The sequence below is a fragment of the Jaculus jaculus genome, chromosome 6 (assembly GCF_020740685.1).
Source record: "Jaculus jaculus isolate mJacJac1 chromosome 6, mJacJac1.mat.Y.cur, whole genome shotgun sequence".
NCBI lineage: Eukaryota > Metazoa > Chordata > Mammalia > Rodentia > Dipodidae > Jaculus > Jaculus jaculus.
The window spans coordinates 5671708-5692438 of record NC_059107.1 but is presented as its reverse complement, the minus strand read 5'-3'; the positions used below and the strand labels follow the sequence as shown (position 1 = coordinate 5692438).

The 20731-nt window shown below is 45.9% G+C and overlaps 1 protein-coding gene across 1 annotated transcript in view; it reads left to right on the top strand.

Moving 5' to 3' along the window:
* Positions 1-1803: 1803 nt before the first annotated feature.
* Sar1b (secretion associated Ras related GTPase 1B) overlaps positions 1804-20731 on the top strand; it is a 42773-nt gene continuing 23845 nt past the window's right edge. The window contains exon 1 of the mRNA XM_004666557.2: positions 1804-1936. The gene's annotated coding sequence lies outside the window, so the exon portion shown is untranslated. The remainder of the gene's footprint in view (positions 1937-20731) is intronic.

Here is a 20731-nt window from a genome sequence, read left to right as displayed (position 1 = left end):
TCTCTTTCCATATACAAACACATATGCAAAAAAATACAATTGGGGCTGGAGAGATGGCTTAGCGGTTAAGCGCTTGCCTGTGAGGCCTAAGGACCCTGGTTCGAGGCTCGGTTCCCCAGGTTCCACGTTAGCCAGATGCACAAGGGGGCGCACGCGTCTGGAGTTCGTTTGCAGTGGCTGGAAGCCCTGGCGCGCCCATTCTCTCTCTCTCCCCCTCTATCTGTCTTTCTCTCTGTCTCTGTCGCTCTCGAATAAATAAATAATTTAAAAAAAAGTACAATTGGGGGCTGGAATGATGGCTTAGTGTTTAAGGTGCTTGCCTGAGAAAACTAATGACCCAGGTTCAATTTCCTAGTACCCATGTAAGCCAGATGCAAAAGGTGGTATGTGTCTGAAGTTCATTTACAGTGGTTAGAGGCCCTGGTATGCCCATTCTCTCTCTCTCTCTCTGCCCCCACCCCTCAGATAGATAGATAGATAGATAGATAGATAGATACATACATACATACATACATACAATATTGGGAGCCAGGCATGGTGGCTCATGCCTATACTGCCGGCACTGGGGAGAGTGAGGCAGGAAAGCCCTCATGAGTTCCAAATGTGTGTGCTGAATCCAGGTCCGTGTGTGCACCAGGCGGGTGCTCTACCATTGACCTATACACCCAGCCTCCCCCAAAAGAGTCTTAAAAAAATTTATATATATATATATGTATGTATGTATATTGTGTGTGTGTGTGTGTGTGTGTGTGTGTTGCACTGAGGTCTCTTTTTGTGTTTGTTTTTCCAGGTAGTTTTGCTGTAGCCCAGGCTGACCTTGAATTGTATGTAGTTTCAGGGTGGCCTAGAACGCATGGCGTGATCCTCCTACCTCTGCGTCCGGAGTGCTGGGATTAAAGTTGTGTGCCACCACGCCTGGCTTATGGTCCCTTGTCCCTGTAAATGAACAATAGATGTGCCACTTTTTGCTTCCAGATTTAGTGAGTGGTTGGAGAACTGGACCCAGGGCAGCAAACTTTGCAAACAAGCAAGCAAGCACCTTTACTCACTGAGCCTTCTCTGTAGCCCCAAAAGATATTTCTATGAAACAGATGCCAAATCAGGCCTAGTGCAGCAGGTTTGTAATCCTAGTTACTCAGGCGGCTGAGGAAGGATGAGGACAATTCAAGGCGTGCCTAGGCTGCAGAACTAGTTCAAGGCCAGCAATTTAGCAAGACTGTCTAAAATTTAAAAAATAAAATTAGGGCTGGAGAGATGGCTTAGCAGTTAAGGCTCTTGCTACGAAGCCTAAGGACCCAGGTTCAATTTCCCAGTACCCATGTAAGTCAGATGCACAAGATGGCACCTGTGTCTGGAGTCCCTTTGTAGTGGCTAAAGGTCATAGCTCTCTTTCTCTCACTCTCTCCCTCAAGTATGTGTATGTATGTATGCATATGTATATGTATATGTCTCCATATGTATAGCAGGCAAGCCAGGTGTGAGTGGCGCATCTGTTTTTAGTAGGAAAAGGCAGGAGGATCACAAGTTCAAGGCCTGCAGTTTTGTCTCAAAAATAATAAAAGGAGCTGGAGATGCAGCTCATCGACTTGCCACCTAGCATGCATAAAGACTGAGTTCAATCCCTAGTACAGGAAAGAGACATCTGCTAAAGATAATTTTCTCAAGAGAGGTACCCCGGCCCATTAAGGTCTTTGGGTTGGGGTGAGAAGGCTTGGAGCCAGCCCGGCAGGGATTGGTGGCCGGACCGCGCGGAAGCGGAACTGAGTGCGAGCGGCGCCGCGGCCCCGCGGACTGTCGCTAGTGAGGCACGCTCCCGCTCGCCCGTCCGGAAGGAGCCGACAGAGCTGGGGCCGCGGCAGCCATCGCGCTTTGCAGTGCGGTCTCGGAGGGTGCCGGAGCGGCGCCGAGTGGGGAATCGCCTTCCGTCCAGTCGCGGGTGAGTGGCAGTTCCTTGTTCTAGCAGCAGTGGCGGGCGGCAGCCGGGGACCTCGGGGAAGACGCACCTTTGAAGCCGCAGCCTCAGCCAGGGCCCTTGTCCGGAACCTTCGAGAAGAGGGGCGTCTGTCTTGCCCCCGAGGAGGACGGGTCGCGCGGCGCTGGGGGCAGGGGTCGCTCTGATGGTGACGCGAGCTCGGGGCGGGATGCTGGCGAAGTGCGACCTGACCGCAGGCGCTCCTCTGCCTTCCGCTGGGCCTCAGTTTCCCCACCTGGAAAGGGGAAGGCGGCGTGAGGTTCTGAGCGCTCGCGACTAGAGCGCAGGCAGGCCGAGCATCCCCACCTGCCACCTGCCGGCGTTCACGGGCCGTCGTAGCCCAAGCTGAGGGGGAGGGGGAGGAGATCCACTGATGGCAGTACTGTGAAGGTTTACAAATCAGTGGCGCACGCCTTTAATGCCAGAGGCAGAGGTAGGAGGATCGCCCAGGAGTTCGAGGCCACCCTCAAACTACATAGTGAATTCCAGGTCAGCCTGGACCAGAGTGAGACCCTACCTCGAAAAAACAAAACAAAATTCGTTTTAAAACAACTGAAACTCTGCCGTCTGAGCCAAGAGAACCAAATTTGTCAGGAGTTTATGGTATTAGGTATATAGGGTTAAATGGGGTTGAAGAAATGTTTTTACTTAAAAAATTAAATCTATTGTTGTTTATTTGCACGTTCTTACATCAGTCTTTGTGTTAAATATATTACGCTGAAGATCTATGTTCAGCATTAAAATATCCATTAAGAGTAAGTCACACTTCGTGCCCACAACTCACACACAGACACACACACACACAACGCATGCCAAAAAAAGCATGATATAGTGATAACCAATGAAGAAAGGAACATTATCACCTGTAAGGTGTCACCTGTACACACAACTCACTGAGGAAGGTTTTACAGATCATGAAAGATTTATAATTTGTTAGTAACTAATAGTGGCAATGTAGTAGATCAACATGGAATTACCATTATACTTTTCAGTAACTTAGTGTCTGTGACCAATATATAAATTTTTTCTTTTGAGGTAGGGTTTCGCTGTAGCCCAGGCTGTCCTCAAACTCACAGCAACCCTCCTACCTCAGTCTCCTGAGTGCTGGGATTAAAGGAATGTGCCACAATGCCCAGTTGCCAAAATATTTTGACCTTTAAATTTTTCAAGAAAGGGCTGGAGGGATGGCTTAGCTGTTAAGGCATTTGTCTGCAAAGCCAAAGGATCCTGGTTCCATTCTCCAAGACCCATGTAAAGCCAGATGCACAACAGGGCACATGTATCTGGATTTCATTTGCAGTACCTGGAGGCCCTGGCGCACCCTCTCCCCCCCCTTTTCTTTTTCAAATAAAAAAAATTGTTTCAAGAAAGCCAGGTGTCGGCCCCCCTCCCCCCAGCCCATGATTTCACCTACTCAGAAAGAAGAGCATCATTTGAGCCCAGGAATTTGAAGATAGCCTGGGCACCATAGCTGAGATCCCAAATCAAGACCCCCCCCCTCACTAGGTAGGGTCTCATTCTAGCCCAAGCTGACCTGTAGTTCTGTAGTCTCAGGCTGGCCTCAGACTCATTGTGATCCTACCTCTGCCTCCCAAGTGCTGGGATTAAAGGCATGTGCTAGCCAAAAATCGTCTTTTAGTTAAATGTTAAGATACTTCATAAACATTTTGAGTTTACAGAGAAGGAAAGTATCTACATCCCAGAAATGTTAGGGAAGCATTTGTAATTATGAAGATTAGCAATTGAAATAAAGTGCATTTTAACCTTCCTTTGCCTTGTGCTATTGTATTGGAGTAGAAATTCTAGCAAGACTTGACACAAAATATTAGTCTATGAGAAATGAAAATCATTGCCACATCATTCTAAGAATCCATAGTAGAAATTTCATTTCTCTACCCCTCTCCTTCCTTCCTTCTGTCCATCTGTTTGTCCAGCCTTCCTTCTTCCCTTTCTCTCTTCCTTTCTCCTCCCCAGCCCCCCCTTTTTCTCCCCAAGGTATTTTCACTTAGTCTAGGCTGACCTGTAATTCATTCTGTAGTCTCAGGCTGACCTCAGACTCACAGAGAACCTCCCATTTCTGCCTTCCTAGTGCTGGGATTAAAGACATGCACCTCCCACTCCTTTCTTTTGAGGCAGGGTTTCACTGTTTCAGGCTGATCGCCTAAACTGGCCTTAGACTCACCGTGATCCCACCTTTGCCTCCCGAGTACTGGGATTAAAGGTGTACACCACGCATGGAAGCAATTCTTTTTTGTTTGTTTGTTTTTTCGAAGTAAGGTCTCACTCTAGCCCAGGCTGACCTGGAATTCACTGTGGAGTCTCAGGGTGGCCTTGAACTCACAGCGATCCTCCTACCCCTGCCTCCTGAGTGCTGGGATTAAAGGCGTGCACCACCATGCCAAGCTTAGCAATTCATTTTTTACAAAAACATATTTTTTATTGATTTGCATGTGTGTGTATGGGTGAGTCAGGGTGTTTTGCTGCTGGAAATGAATGCCAGCTTTATGTGGGTGGGGATTTGAACCTAGGGTGGCAGGCTTAAGCAAATATTTATTTATTTTTGGCTTTTCAAGGTAGGATCTCACTCCAGCTCAGGCTGACCTAGAATTCATTATGTAGTCTCACGGTGGCCTTGAATTCACAGTGATCCTTTTACCCTTGCCTCCCAAGGGCTGGGATTAAAGCACGCCTGTAATTTTTAGAATAATTGTGATTAGAGTGTTTTTTTTTTGTTTTTTTTTTTTGTTTTGTTTTTCAAGGTAGGGTCTCACTCTAGCTCAGGCTGACCTGGAATTCACTATGTAGTCTCAGGGTGGCTTTGAATTCAAGGTGATTCACTTCCCAAGTGCTGGGATTAAATGCATGTGCTACCATGCCCAGCTAGAAGTATCTTTTTTTTTTTTTAAAAATATACATACATACATACACACACACATATGTATATGTATGTGTATGTGTGTGTGTGTGTATATATATATATATATATATATATTTTTTTTTTTTTTTATTTGAGAGAGAGAGAGAATAAAAAAGAGGCAGACACAGAGAGAGAATGGGTGCACCAGAGCCTCTAGCCACTACAAATGAACTCCAGACACATGTGCATCTGGCTTTATGTGGGTACTGGGAAATTGAACCTGGATCCTTTGGCTTTGCTGGCAAGTGCCTTAACTGTTAAGCCATCTCTCCAGCCCTGAAGTATTGTTGGTTTGTCATCTTGTATGTTTTTGTTTGTTTTTTCGAGGTAGGTTGTCACTCTAGCCCAGGCTGACCTGGAATTCACTATGTAGTCTCAGGGTGGCCTTGAACTCACGGTTCAAATCACCTTTGCTGGGATTAAAGGTGTATGCCACCATGTCCGGCTTTTACTTATTTATTTTTTAAAGTTCATAGCAGGGGCAGAGAAGATGGTTCAGTGGTTAAAGGCACTTGATTATAAAACCTGCTGGCCAGGGTTCAATTTCCAAGCCACCCGCATAAGCCCAACACAAAATGGCAAGAGGCCTTGGACTGTCTACATGCACATGTACAACAAATGAAAAAAACATACCAGTCTTGGGATATTTCCCAGCTACTTACCTAGCATGAGTGATTCCTAGCACTTAGAAAAACTAGACATAGTGGTACATACATGTAATCCCAGGACTTGGAAAATAGAGGCAGGAGAATTGGGGGATTCAAGCCCAGCCTCAGCTACATAGTAAGTTGGAGTCTAGCCTAGCCTACATGAAACCCTTTCTCAAAAAACTCCCACAGGCCGGGTGTGGTGGCGCACACCTTTAATCCCAGCATGGGAGGCAGAGGTAGGAGGATCACCATGAGTTTGAGGCCACCCTGAGAATACAGAGTAAATTCCAGGTTAGCCTGAGCTGGGCTAGCATGACACCCTACCTCAAAAAACCAAAACAACAACAACAACAAAACAAAACTACAAAGAAAAAAAACCAGAAACTCCCACAGAAGTTCAATCCAATAATTCTGCTTAATCAGTCCTACGAGAGCTGTAAATATAAAATGTTTGCTTATGTTATTTTTTATTTTTATTTGTTTATTACAGTTAGAGAGGTAGAGAGAGAAAGTGAGTATGGGCACAACCAGGGCTTCTAGCCATTGCAAACAAACTCCAGATGCTTGCGCCACCATGTGCATCTGTCTTATGTGCAATCTAGAGAATTGAACCGGGGTCCTTAGGCTTTGCAGGCATATGCCTTAATTGCTAAGCCATCTTTCCAGACCTACCTGAATTACTTTGTATTTTTATTTTTTCAAGGTAGGGTCTTACTTTAGCCCAGGCTGACCTGGAATTCTCTATGTAGTCTCAGGGTGGCCTTGAACTCATGGTGATCCTCCTGAGTACTCGGATTAAAGGCATGCACCATCATGCCTGGCTTTTTAAAAAAATTTTTATTTATTTATTTATTTTTATTTATTTGAGAGTGACGGACAGAGAAAGAGGCAGAGAGACAAAGAGAGAATGGGCACGCCAGGGCCTCCAGCCACTGCGAACGAACTCCAGATGCACACGCTCCCTTGTGCATCTGGCTAACGTGGGTCCTGAGGAATAGAGCCTCGAACCAGGGTCCTTAGGCTTCACAGGCAAGCGCTTAACCGCTAAGCCAGCTCTCCAGCCCCATGCTTGGCTTTTATATTTTATTTTTCTTGTGTTAGGATCTCACTATAGCCCAGGCTGACCTGGAATTCACTCTGTAGTCCCAGGCTGGCCTCCAACTCACAGCAATCCTCCGATCTCTGTCTCCCCAGTACTTGGGTTGAAGACATGTGCCACCACACCCAGCTTCTTCTTATTCTTTTTAATTTATTTTGTTTTATTTATTAATTTATTTGAGAGAGTGAGAGATAAAGAGGCAGATACAGAGAGAGCATGGTGCTCCATTGCATACAAACTCCAGGTGCATGTGCCTCTTTGTGCATCTGGCTTTAGGTGGGTGCTAAGGAATTGAACTCTGGTCCTTAGGCTTTGCAGGCAAATGCCTTAGTTGCTGAGCCATCTCTCCAGCCAAAAGTTTATTGTTTTAAACTGTTCAGTGTTTGCAGTTTACTCAGTGTTGTGCAACCATCACTAGTATCTAATTCAGAATATTTTTCATCATGGGGAGAGAAACCCAGTACCTGTTGGCAGCCATGGCCCGCTCCCCTCTGAGTTTGGCACCGGTGACCGCTTTCTCTCAGTGTCTGCCCACTGTGCTCTTTCATTTGGAGAGTGCTGTCCACTAAGTGTAGTCGGGTACAATTTTAAGAAGTTATTTGCAATCTGAGAAGTTCTGTTCCATTACATCCTTTGCACTGATTTCATGTTACTTGAGTAGATCACTGTTTAATCTGCCCAGGGCCTTTTCCTTTTTGGTGTTCAAGCAATAAATAAACCTGCTGACCTGATCTGTTTCCTTGTTCATGACCTTTGCTCTTCACATGTCTTAATAGTGTGCCCATGGGGTTGTGTAACCTGTTCTCAGGGTTCAGGTATCTATGTGAAGCTGAGTAACTTTACTCTTATTTTTACTTGTTTTTGGACAACAAAAATAAGTTTTGCTTTTTTTTTTTTTCAGTAATTCCTGGCTTGTGTTGAGGTTCTTAGACATCACATCTTTATAGAAATATCTCACTGAAGTAGAGCTTCTTGTGTAATTACATTGTTTCTCTTGGGATGCATTTTATAACAGCAGCTTGGCCATCCTTGTGAAAACAAGCTGATTTCTTCAAGGCTTTCATTTTTCCCTACAGCTCTCCCCTAAGCAGTGGTCACCCCCAGGAAAGACCTTGCCTCCGTGCCAGTCACTGTTCTGGCAGGCTCCACTCTTCTCGATGGTTCTGCTTCCTGTCACTGTTGACAAAGCCCTCTCTAACCTAGCTTCTCATATCTTTCACCTCAGCTTCTCTTTGTAGTACAGCCAGAGTCAGACCGTGGAGCTTGCCCCCACCCTGACTTGTAACGTCTCTTGAACGCCTCTGTTATACTAGTACATTACTGTCTCACCTTTCACCCTCTCACCCTACACCTGAGTTTTGACTTCTGCACCTTTCCTGATTCTTTTCTGTGAGATACCTGCCTTTGATTACCACCCACCTCTACACCACTTACCTTTATCCCTTTATATCCTTTTAGCCTGGCCTAATAATCAGATCACTTTTGCCCCTCTCACTGATACCCTCAAAGTCTTGTTCCCCCTGCCCCACTGTCCCCTGCCAGGGTAGGGGATGAAACCCCGGGCCATCTCCCTTTGTTCTTTTTCATCCTTATCCTGGAAGTCTGTCCCTGATCCACCCACAGTCACTCCATAGTTTCTAAGGCCCAGTGTTGCTGTTAGGTAGAATTATATATATAGAATATATAGTGTATATAACATATATATACTGTCTGTATAATGTAGAGTATATATTTATTATTTACTTGAGGGGGGCAGATAGAGAATGGGCATTCTAGGGCCTCTATCCACTCTAGCAGTCTTGTTACGTTCAGTGTTGGTGATCCTACTCTGGAGGTGGCATACTCTTGGCCTGTACTCTACCACTGTGCTACATCTCTAGCCTTTTTTTTTTCTTCTCAAGGTGGGGTCTCACTCTTAACCAGGCGGACCTAGAATTCACTCTGTATTCTCAGGGTGGCCTCAAACTCACAGCGATCCTCCTACCTCCACCTCCCAAGTGCTGGGATTAAAGGCGTGTTCCAGCACACCTGGCTCATCTCCAGCCTCTTTGGCAGTCATTTAACCTGGTCCGTTCTCCATAGTACTGGTTCTATCTCTTCCCAATTTCTCTTCTGAATTTCTCTACACCTCCCCTCCTCTTTCTTTCGGTTCAAGGCTCGATTCTCCAGGACCCATGTAAGCCAGATGTACAACGTGGCACATGCATATGGAGTTTGTTTGCAGTGGCTGGAGGCCCTGGTGCACCCATTCTCTCTCTCTCTGCCTCTTTCTCTCTGTCGCTCTCAAATAAACAAACAAAAAAAGTTTGGAAAAAAAAGAAAAGCATGTGCCACCATGTCTGGCTCCATTTCTTTTTTTTTTTTTTTGGTCATTATTTATTTATTTATTTGAGAGCGACAGACACAGAGAGAAAGACAGATAGAGGGAGAGGGAGAATGGGCGCGCCAGGGCTTCCAGCCTCTGCAAACGAACTCCAGACGCGTGCGCCCCCTTGTGCATCTGGCTAACGTGGGACCTGGGGAACCGAGCCTCGAACCGGGGTCCTTAGGCTTCACAGGCAAGCGCTTAACCGCTAAGCCATCTCTCCAGCCCTGGCTTCCTCCCTCCCTCCCTCCCTCCCTCCCTCCCTCCCTCCCTCCCTCCCTCCCTCCCTCCCTCCCTCCCTCCCTTCCTTCCTTCCTTCCTTCTTTTTGGTGGGGGGTTTCAAGGTAGTCATCTCACTCTAGCCCAGGCCGACCTGGAATTCACCACATAATCTCACAGTGATCCTCCTACCTCTGGCATTGAAGGCATGTACCACCATGTCTGCCTCTGTTTCTATTTTTTGAGACAGAGTCTCATGTGCAACACAGACTGGCCTCGAACTCTGGATCTTCCTGTCTCATCCTCCCTGGTACCAGGATACCATGCCAATTTCAAACTTTGTGAAAGAGGAATCTCTTCACTATCTCTACTTCACCTCTGTTCTCATTTATGTCTCAATAGCAACCAGTTTTACTTTGAACATTTAATCTCATCTGACCTTTACCACAGCCTGAGAGGTGTTTTAGAAGAAGCTTGTAACTTGTTCAAGGTCCCACAGTGTTTGAATCATAGATAGGACTCCTTTGCGTTAAGAACTGGTCTCAGCTCCTCCTGCACCACTGCTGTATTGCAGGCCGCTCCTCAGTGGGCCCCTTATGTAGCTGAAGCCAGCTGTGCCCTTTCTGTAGCTATATTTGATGTTACTGACTTTTTGTTTCTCAGCAGGGTCTCGCTCTAGCTCAGGCTGACCTGGAATTCACTCTGTAGCCCCAGGCTGGCCTTGAACTCATGGTGATTCTCCTCCCTTAGCCTCTCAGTGCTGGGGCTAAAAGTCTGTTAAAGCCACCACGCCTGGGTTTAACTCCTTTCCTTCCTGTTTTTCCCAGTGTCTCTGGTCCTTCTACCCCATTTGTTCCTTAAAGAACACTTCAGATATAAACTGTTTATTCTGTAGCATTTTGGCTGGTGTTTGAGGCAGGAGGACTTCACTGTGAGGTCATAAATGCAGTGGCTACTTCATGTGGAAAGGCAGCATTTCCAAAACACTCTTCCTTACTATGTATCTTCTTTTTTTTCTCCCAAGGTATGGTCTCACTCTAGCTCTGGCTGACCTGGAATTCACTATGTATTTTCGCCTGGAACTCAAGGCGATCCTACTGCTTCTGCCTCCCAAGTGCTGGGACTAAAGGTGTGTACCACCATACCTGGCTTACTAAGTATATTCTTTAAGTGACACATGGAACTGCTCATAATTTTGGTGACCGCCTGATCTGGATTAGGACTTGTTGCTCTGTTAAAATTACAGCTGGGTGCGATGATGCACACCTCTAACCCAAAATGCTTTGGAGGCTGAGGGAGGGTTCTGAGCTGGAAACCAGCCTAGGCAATTTAGCAAGACTGTTTTCAAAAAAGAATTTTTATTTATTTGAGAGAGAGAATGGGCATGTCGGACTTCAGCCCCTACAAACAAGCTCCAGATGCGCCCCCCCCCCCCGCACATGTGTGACAGTGTGCACTTGTATCACTGTGTCTGGCTTATGTGGGACCTGGAGATTTAAGCATGCATTCTTAGGCTTTGTAGGCAAGTGCCCTAACCACTAAGCAATCTCTCCAGCCCCCCCCCCCCAAATTATTTTAAAAGGCTGGGGAAATGGCTCAGTGGTAAAGGCAGTTGTTTGCACAGCCTGCCAGTCCAGATTTGATGCCTCAGTACCCAGTAAAGTCACATAAAGCATAAAAGTGCCATGTACATCCTGGTTTGTTGGAGGCAAGAAGCCCCAGCATGTCCATATTCACTCATTCATTCTCTCTCCTCTTGAGATAAATAAATAAAAACAAAAGGAGAAAGCCTAGCATGGTGGCGCACACCTAAAATCCCAGCAGAGGTAGGAGGATTGCCATGAGTTTGGGACACCCTGAGACTACATAGTGAATTCCAGGTCAGTCTAGGCTAGAGTCGAACCTACCTGAGGGTGGGGGGGAAGGAGAAATGGGGAGACAGCACATTATTAGAGAGCTTGCCCAGGATATATGAGGCCTTGAGTCTGATTCCCAATACCAAACAAAAACAAACAGAGATAAGAATGTGCTCATTAGTTCAAGGAAGGAGAGACCAGTCAGAATGTCATAGAAGGCACAGTCCTTTGGACTTTATGCATTTGGCTCAGGTTTTCCTGTCTATTTGTTCATGTCTAGAGGACGAACTTTGTTGAACTGAAGGTGTATTTATTTTATTTTATTTTTTATTGTTTTTGTTTTTTTTTTTTAAACAGATTATTTATTTATTTATTTATTTGAGAGCGACAGACACAGAAAGACAGATAGAGGGAGAGAGAGAGAATGGGCGCGCCAGGGCTTCCAGCCTCTGCAAATGAACTCCAGACGCGTGTGCCCCCTTGTGCATCTGGCTAACGTGGGACCTGGGGAACCGAGCCTCAAATCGGGGTCCTTAGGCTTCACAGGCAAGCGCTTGACCGCTACGCCATCTCTCCAGCCCTGTTTTTGGTTTTTTAAGGTAGGGTCTCACTGTAGCTCAGGCTGACCTGGAATTCACTCTGTAGTCTCAGGGTGGCCTGGAACTCATGGCGAATCTTCCACCTCTGCCTCCCGAGTGCTGGGATTAAAGACATCTGCCACCATGTCTGAAGTTTTTGGTTTTTTGAGGGAGGGTCTCACCTTAGCCCAGGCTGACCTGGAACCCAGTCTAGTCCAAGGTTGACCTGGAATTCATGGCAATCCCCCTACCTCTTCCTTTTCAAGTGCTGGGATTAAAGGCGTGCACCACCATGCCCATAAAATAAAATGAAATAAATTTTTATTGTTTATTTATTTGAAACAGAGAGAGAGAGACAGAGAGATTAGGAGAGATTGGGAGAAAGGAGGGAGAGAGAGAATGGTCATGGCAGGGCCTCCGGCTGCTGCAAACAAACTCCAGACATGTGCACCACTTTGTGCATTTGGCTTTCATGGGTCCTGAGAAATCAAGCCTGGGTCCTTTGACTTTGTAGGCAGTTGCCTTAATCATTAAGCCATCTCTCCAGCCCAGTTTTTATATATATATGTAATTTTATTTATTTGACAGAGAAAGAGAGAGAATGGGCATGCCAGGGCCTCCAGCCACTGCAAATAAACTCCAGACGTGTGTTCCCCCCTTGTGCATGTGGCTAACGTGGGTCTTGGGGAATCGAACCTAGGCCCTTTGGCTTTGTAGGCAAATGCCTTAACCACTAAGCCATCCCTTCAGCCAGTTCTTGTTTTCCTGTTTTTGTTTTTTTTTAATTTTCGAGGCAGGGTCTCACTCTAGCTCAGGCTGACCTGGAATTCATTATGTAGTCGCAGGGTGGCCTCGAACTCATGGTGATCCTCCTACCTCTGCCTCCCGAGTGCTGGGATTAAAGGCATGCACCACCACGCCTGCATTTTTTTTTTTTTTTAACATTCAGTGATCAGATTAAAATTTGGTCAGGTATGGTGGCTCATCTCAGCACTTGGGAGGTAGAGGTAGGAGGATTGCCATGAGCTTGAGGCCAACCTGGGCTAGGGTAACATCCTACATTGGAAAATGAAAAGAAAAAGTTTTTCTTAGTCAGGCGTGGTGCTGCATGTCTTTAATCCCAACACTTGGGAGGGAGAGGCAGAAGGATCACTAAGAATTTGGGACCAAGAATTTGGGACCACTCTGAAATTACATAATAAAATTTTAGGTCAGCATGGGCTAGAGCAAGATACTACATCTAAAAGAAAAGAAAAAAAAAATTGAAAATTGAGTTGAGTGTGGTGGCTCATCTTGTAATTTCAGGATTTATGAGGGAAAATAGGAGGATTTCTGTAAAATCAAATCTAGACTGGGCTATAGAGTTCAGAGTTGGCCTGATCCAGAGTAAAATCCTATCTCAAATACAAAGCAAACAAAAAACACTAGAGCTGGGCGTGGTGGCGCACGCCTTTAATCCCAGCATTTGGATGCAGAGGTAGGAGGATCGCTGTAATTTGAGGCCAGTTTGATACTGCAGAGTAATTTCCAGGTCAGCCTGGCCTAGTGTGAGGCTCTGCCTCAAAAATACCAAAAATTGGACGGGCATGGTGGCGCACGACTTTAATCCCAGCACTTGGGAGGCAGAGGTAGGAGGATCACTGTGAGTTCAAGGCCACCCTGAGACTCCATAGTGAATTCCAGGTCAGCCTGGGCTACAGTGAGACCCTACCTCGAAAAACAAAACAAAACCAAAACAAAATTTATTTAGCTGGGCATAGTAGTGCATGCCTTTAATCCCAGCACTCGGGAGGCAGAGGTAGGAGGATCACTGTGAGTTCAAGGCCACCCTGAGACTACATAGTAGATTTCAGGTCAGCCTGGGCTGGAGTGAAACTCTACCTCAAAAAAAAAAAAATAAAATAAAATAAAATAAATTGGGCTGGAGAGATGGCTTAGTCATTTAGGCACTTGCTTTTAAAGCCAAAGGATCCAGGTTTGATTTTCCAGTACCCACATAAAGCCAGCTGCCCAGGGTGACACATGCATCTGGAGTTGGCAGTGGCTAGAGGCCCTGATGTACCAATTCTCTCTTTCTGTCTCAACTAAGTAAAATATTTTTAAAGAATACCAAAATTAAAACAACCCCCCCCCCCCCAATTTTTGAGGCACTGAGGAAATGTCTCAGTAGATAACTGCTCACCCAAGCCTGAGCTTGATCCTCAGACCATGTGATTTTGGAATCCCAGCGTGCTGGCTGACACTGACAAGTGACCAGGAGGCTGAGCGTTTCCTGGACGCTCAAAGCAAAGCAGCAAACAGAGAACCTGCTTCCAGTAAGGTAGACCTGTCAGCGCAAACTGAAAGTGTCCTGTAAGCGCCATCCAGCCTTTACCACGTTGATGCAGGCTGAGGAGTCTCCCAGAGTTTATACTCTAGTTTCTGGGCTCTGTCCTGCCTTTAGCAAAGAATTGATAAAGATGGGCTGAAGGATAAATTATGAATTATTAAGCTTATTGAAGGGAAAAAGTCACAAATTGTGTGGGGTTTATTTAAGGGCGAAATCACATATTGTGTGGTTTAGGAAACATACTCATGTGGAAACACTGCATAGTATTTAAGAGAAATTGAGGGTTTTTTAGGGAAAATTGGAGTAGAGCCATATGCATTTAGATAACAGAAAATGTTTTTATATAAATAATTCAGGGTAAAGTTTCCAACATGTGAATTTAAGAGAAACTGAACCTTTTAAAAATTTTTTTGGTTTATTTTTATTTATTTATTTGTTTGAAAGTGACAGAGAGAGAAAGAGGCAGATAGAGAATGGGCGCGCCAGGGCTTCCAGCCACTGCAAATGAACTCCAGACAAGTGCTCCCCCTGTGCATCTATCTAACATGGGTCCTGGGGAATCGAGCCTCGAACTGGGGCCCTTAGGCTTCACAGTCAAGCACTCAACCGCTAAGCCATCTCTCCAGCGCCCTCCCCCCTTTGTTTTGTTTTTTTGAGGTAGGGTCTTGCTCTATCCCAGGCTGACCCAGAATTCACTGTGTGGTCTCAGGGTGGCTCCCAACTCACAGCGATCCTCCTACCTCTGCCTCCTGAGTGACAAGAAACAGCTTTATGCTCTTCCCTGGCGAGGGGAAACCTGGACTCGTGTGTATCCTTGTGGCCTTAGTGAAGAGAGGTAGACAGGCCCAGCAAAGAAACAGCAGGCTGAGTCCTTGACTGGAAGAAGACAGGAGCCTTTATAGGCAAGGATTAGGCCATATTGGTTGGTAGATTGAGGGTGGATCCTTGGGCAGCCTACCCTGTCCAGATAAGTGTGCTAGAGTGGGCAGCAGGGGGTGTTGTAAATCAGTCTTGATCAGACACAGTTGCATTTTTGTGGTGGCATCTGATGGTTCTTCGAGCTGCAATCCCTAACTGAAAGTTAGCTTTCAGGGCTGGAGAGATGGTTTAGTGGTTAAGGCGTTTGCCTACAAAGCCAAAGGATGTTGGTTTGACTCTCCAGGAGTCACGTAAACCAGATGCACAAGGGGGCGCATGCATCTGGAGTTCGTTTGCAGTGGCTAGAGGCCCTGGCGTGCCCATTCTCTCCTTCTCTCTCTCTTTCCCCCTCCCTCTTTCTCTCTCTCAAATAAGTAAATAAATGAAATATATTTTTTAAAGTATTTTTTAAAATTTATTTATTTGAGAGTGACAGACACAGAGAGAAAGACAGAGGGAGAGAGAGAGAATGGGCGCGCCAGGGCTTCCAGCCTCTGCAAACGAACTCCAGACGCGCGCGCCCCCTTGTGCATCTGGCTAACGTGGGACCTGGGGAACTGAGCCTGGAACCGGGGTCCTTAGGCTTCACAGGCAAGCACTTAACCGCTAAGCCATCTCTCTAGCCCTTAAAGTATTTTTAAAAAGTTAGCCTTTTATTTCCTTTCATGTCACACACATTCTGTAAAAATCTGAAAACTGGGGCTTTATCCCTCCTGACTTTAAATTTTTTTTTATTTTCTTTTGGTTTTTCGAGGTAGGGTTTCACTCTAGCTCAGGCTGACCTGGAATTCACTATGTAGTCTCAGGGTGGCCTCGAACTCACGATAATCCTCCTACCTCTGCCTCCCGATTGCTGGGATTAAAGGCATGTGCCACCACGCCCGGCTCCTCCTGACTTTTAATGGGCAGGAGCTCTCTACCTTCTCCTCTTCCGTTTCCTTGACCTAATAAAGTCTCTGTAACCTTATACAGATCTGAAAAATGCAAAAGGATTACATACCCAAAATTTATCATCTGGAATCAGTTGAGCTGGGGGAGGGGCAGTTATGGGGCAGGAGTGCAGGCCAGGTATGGTATGGTGGTACCAGCCTATAATGTAACCCCAGCACTTGGTGGACTGGAAGTTCAAGTTCATCTTTGACTAGCTAGTGAGTTTGAAGGCTAGCCTGGGCTGTATAGACCCTGTCTTAAAAAAGAAAAAGTCAGGCATAGTGATACATGCTTTTAGTCCCAGCACTTGAGAGGCTGAAGTAGGAGGGTCATCATGAGTTTGAGGCCAGCCTGGGGCTACAGAGTAAATTCCAGGTGGTAAGCCTAGGCTAGAGTGACACCTTATTTCAAAACAAATAAATGAAAAATCCAACCACACACACAAATGAAAAAGAAAATAGGAAAAAAGATTTGCAAGCTGGGCTTGGTAGCTCACACCTTTAATCATAGCACTTGGAAGGCAGAAGTGGACTGACTATATAGTGAATTCCAGGGCAGCCTGGGCTAGAGTGAGACCCTACCTTGAACAAACAAACAAAAACAGCCAAAGATTTGCTCCTACCCACAGAAGCACGCAGGTATAAATTCAGATTTAGAAACTGTGTGGTGAAATTGAACGTACAGCATCAAGTGCAGGCAAGCACCTGACCACTGAGGAGTTGTTTCCTCTATGTCTCTTTTTTTCTTACTAAGATCTCACTGTAGCTCAGGCTGACCTGGAACTCGCTCTGTAGTCCCAGGTTGGCCTGAAACTCAGTGATCCTCCTACCTTTACCTGTTGAATGCTGGGATTAAAGGTGTGTGCTGCCACACCCAGCTTTTTTCTTCCTTTTTAAAAATTTTTATTTTTATTTATTTATTTGCAAGGAGGGAGATAGAAAGAGAGAGAGAGAGGTTCTACACCAGGGCCTATAGCCACTACAATCAAATCGAATGCATGCACCACTTTGTGTATCTGGCTTTATGTGGGTACTGGGGAATTGAACCAGGGTCTTTAGGTTTTTCAGGCAACCGCCTTAACTACTGAGGCATCTCTCCAGCCCTTTCTTCCTTTTTTTTTGTGTGTGTGTTTTATTTTTATTTATTTATTTTTTAAATTTTTATTAGCATTTTCCATGACCTTTCTTCGTTTTTGACACAGTCTTATGAAGCCAGGATAGCTTCTCAACTGCTGTGTAGCCCACTTTGGCTCCAACTTTTTTTTTTTTTTTGTCTTTTTGAGGCAGGGTCTCAGTATCGCCCAGACTGGCCTCAAACTCATACTAATCCTGTGCCTCAGCCTCCCAGAGGATTAAATTACAAGTATACCCCACTACCTCTGACCCCACCCCTCTTAATTTTGAGACAGGTTCTTACTAAATTTCTCAATCTGACCTAGCGTTTCATTCTGTAGCCCAGACAGGCCTTGAACTTTCAATCCTCTTTCCTCAACCTCTTTAGTAGCCTGTACCGCCAGGCATGGCTTTGAAATGCTTATTAATTATTATTGAGGGCTTTCTTGGCATGTGTATATGCATGCAGGTGCATGTGAAGGCCACAGGACAGTGTCTGATATTGGTTATCAGGTTTTATCCATTATTTTTTGGGAAGGGGGTAGGGATGTAGGATTTTACTCTAGTCCAGGCTGACCTGGAATTTACTATCTAGTTTCAGGGTGGCCTTGGACTCATGGTGATCCTCTTACCTCTCCTTCCTAAGTACTGGGATTAAAGGAATGTGCCACCTCGCTTATCTACCTTTTTAAAAACAATATTTTATTTATTTACTTGCAAGCAGAGTTACAGATAGAGGGGGAGAAGAAAAGGGACAGTGGTTATTGGTGTGCCTGGGCCTCTAGCCACTGCAAACAAACTCCAGATGCATGTGCCACCTTGTGCATCTGGTTTAAATGGGTACTGGGGAAACAAACCTTGCTTCTTAGGCTTTACAGGCAAGAAAGAGTTGTTTTAACCATTGAGCCATCTCTCCAGCCCAACCTTAATTTTTTAAAAATATATTTATTTATGAGAGAAGAGAAAATGAGAGAATATGGGTATGCCAGGGCCTCTAGCTGCTGCAAATGAACTCCAGACACATACCGTAACCTTGGGTCCTGGGAATCAAACCTGGGTCCTTCGGCTTTGCAGGCAAATGCAACCCCCCCATTTTAAATTTCTTTTGAGACAAGAGTCTCACTGGCCTAGAACTTGCCAGGAAGGGTAGACTAGCTGGCCAGAGAACCTCAGGGATCCTCTTGTCTGCTTGCCTCCCCAGTGCTGGTATTAGTAGCATAACGCACTACGCCTGGCTCGCTTGCTTGCGCTCTCTATCTCTTTTCTGTATTTTTTTATTTATTTGAGAGAGAGAGGCAAAGAGAAAGAGAATGGGTACGCCAGGACATACAGCCACTGCAAATGAACGCCAGATGTGTCACCTTGTGCATATGTCCTATGTGGGTCCTGGGGAATTGAACCTGGGTCCTTTACCTTTGTAGTCAAGTGCCTTAACTGCTAAGCCATCTCTCCAGCTTGCTTGCTTTCTCCCTCCCTCCTTCCCTTCCTCTCCCCCTCCCTCCCTCTCCCTCTCCCTCTCTCTCTCTCTCTCTCTCTCAGATAGGGTCTCACTTTGGCTCAGGCTGACCTGTAATTCACTATGTAGTCTCAGAGTGGCCTCGAACTCACTATGATCCTCCCACCTCTGCCTCCCGAGTGCTGGGATTAAAGGCGTGCAGCACCACGCCCGGCTCGCCCTCCCTCCCTCCCTCCCTCCCTCCCTCCCTCTGTTTGTTGCAGTCAGGTTCACATTGCTGGTAGAAATCACCTGATCAAGAGCAGCTTTTGGGGAAAAGGGTTTATTTTGGCTTAGAGACTCCAAGGGAAGCTCCATGATGGCAGGGGGTTGAAACGATGGCATGAGCAGAGGGTGGACATCACCCCCTGGCCCACATCAGGTCGACAACAGGAACAGGAGAGTGTGCCAAACACTGGTAAGGGGACACTGGCTATAATACCCATAAGCATGCCCCCAACAATACACTGCCTCTAGGAGGTGTTAATTCCCAAATCTCCATCAGCTGGGAATCTGGCATTCAGAATACCTAAGTTTATGGGAGATGACTGAATCAAACCACAACAGTATGCATGTATGCATGTATTTGTGTGTGTAGGCACACATGTAGGGGGTGTACATGTGCATGGGGAGGCTAGAAGTTGACATCAGGTGTCCTTTTTTTTTCCTCAATTTTTATTAACATTTTCCACGATTATAAAAAATACCCCATGGTAATACCTCCCCCCCCTTTCCCTTTGAAATTCCATTCTCCATTATATCCCCTCCCCCTCTCAATCAGTCTCTCTTTTATTTTGATGTCATGATCTTTTCCTTTTCTTATGATGGTCTTGTGTAGATAGTGTCAGGCACTGTGAGGTCATGGATATCCAGGCCATTTTATGTCTGGAGGAGCATGTTGTAAGGAGTCCTACCCTTCCTTTGGCTCTTACATTTTTTTCTGCCACCTCTTCCGCATTAGACCCTGAGCCTTGGAAGGTGTGATCAAGATGTTACTCAGTACTCCAGTCACTTCTTTCCAGCACTGTGATACCTTCTGAGTCATCCCAAGGTCATTGCCATCTGAAAAGAGAAGATTCTCTACCCAAAGTGAGAGTAGCATTAATATAAGGGTATGAATATTAAGAGAAGTGCTTACTGGGCAGTTTGATAAGCATAGTATATATACTTATCCAGACATCAGCAGATGTTACACACCTAGGGCCCATGACTACCCCTGTTTTAAGTTTTCAGTATCAGGGATTATTCTGCCCTTCCCCAAGAAGCAGGCCTCTAGTCTAATTGGAGGGCATTTGGTTTCCACCATGACAGACGCGCCACTATTGCACCCGTTGGCTCATGTGGCCTGGCTGGCCAATTATAAGGCTTGCAGTGTCCACTTTTGAGTATCTTCACTGGTGGTATCTCTTTCTCCCATTGAACTGCATGCAGAATGGCTTCTTCCAGCTTTCTGCCAGCTGGTCTACATGGAGGAGGTTATCAGCTCAGTTCCAGCAGGATTTCTCAGTGGCCTTGCAGTCCAAGTATGTGGAGTCTTCAGCAATAGGGTCTTACCATCTATTGCTGCTGGGAAAACAAGGGTCTCCGCAATGGCCTATAATGTTTTGGGGGCATCAGTGACCTCCCTGGCCAATGACTCACTGGAGGTATCCCATCCCTGACACTGAAAATTTACATAAGCTGTCTTCTTTGATCACTGTCTATGTTATTTACTGAGGTAGGATCTCGCACTTGAACCCAAGGCTTGCAATTCGTCTAGTCTAACTATCCAGTAAGTCCTAGGGATCCTCATGTTTCCACTAACTGGTCCTTGAGCTTTTGAGCACTTCTCCTGCCTCTGTATCTGCATTAGTCATGGTTTGTTTCTCTAGAATGGATAGAATAAATATGTATTATAAAAAGGGCTGGGGCTGGGCGTGGTTGTGCATGCCTTTAATCCCAGCCAGCAGAGGTAGGAGGATCACTGTGAGTTCAAGGCCACCCTGAGACTACATAGGGAATTCCAGGTCAGCCTAGGCTAGAGTGAGACCTTAACCTCCCCTCCCCCATAAAAATAAATAAAAAAGGCTGGGCATGGTAGCATACACCTTTGATCTCAGCACTCATGAGGCAAAAGTAAGAGGATCACTCTGAGTTTGAGGCCAGCCTGGGAGTACAGAGTGAGTGCCAGGACAGCCTTGGCTAGAGTGAGACCCTATCACAAAAAAGCAGGGGTGATGTCTGGGCTACAGAGATGGTTCAGCGGTTAAAGGGGCTTGCATGCAAAGCCTGATGGTCTGGGTTTGATTCCC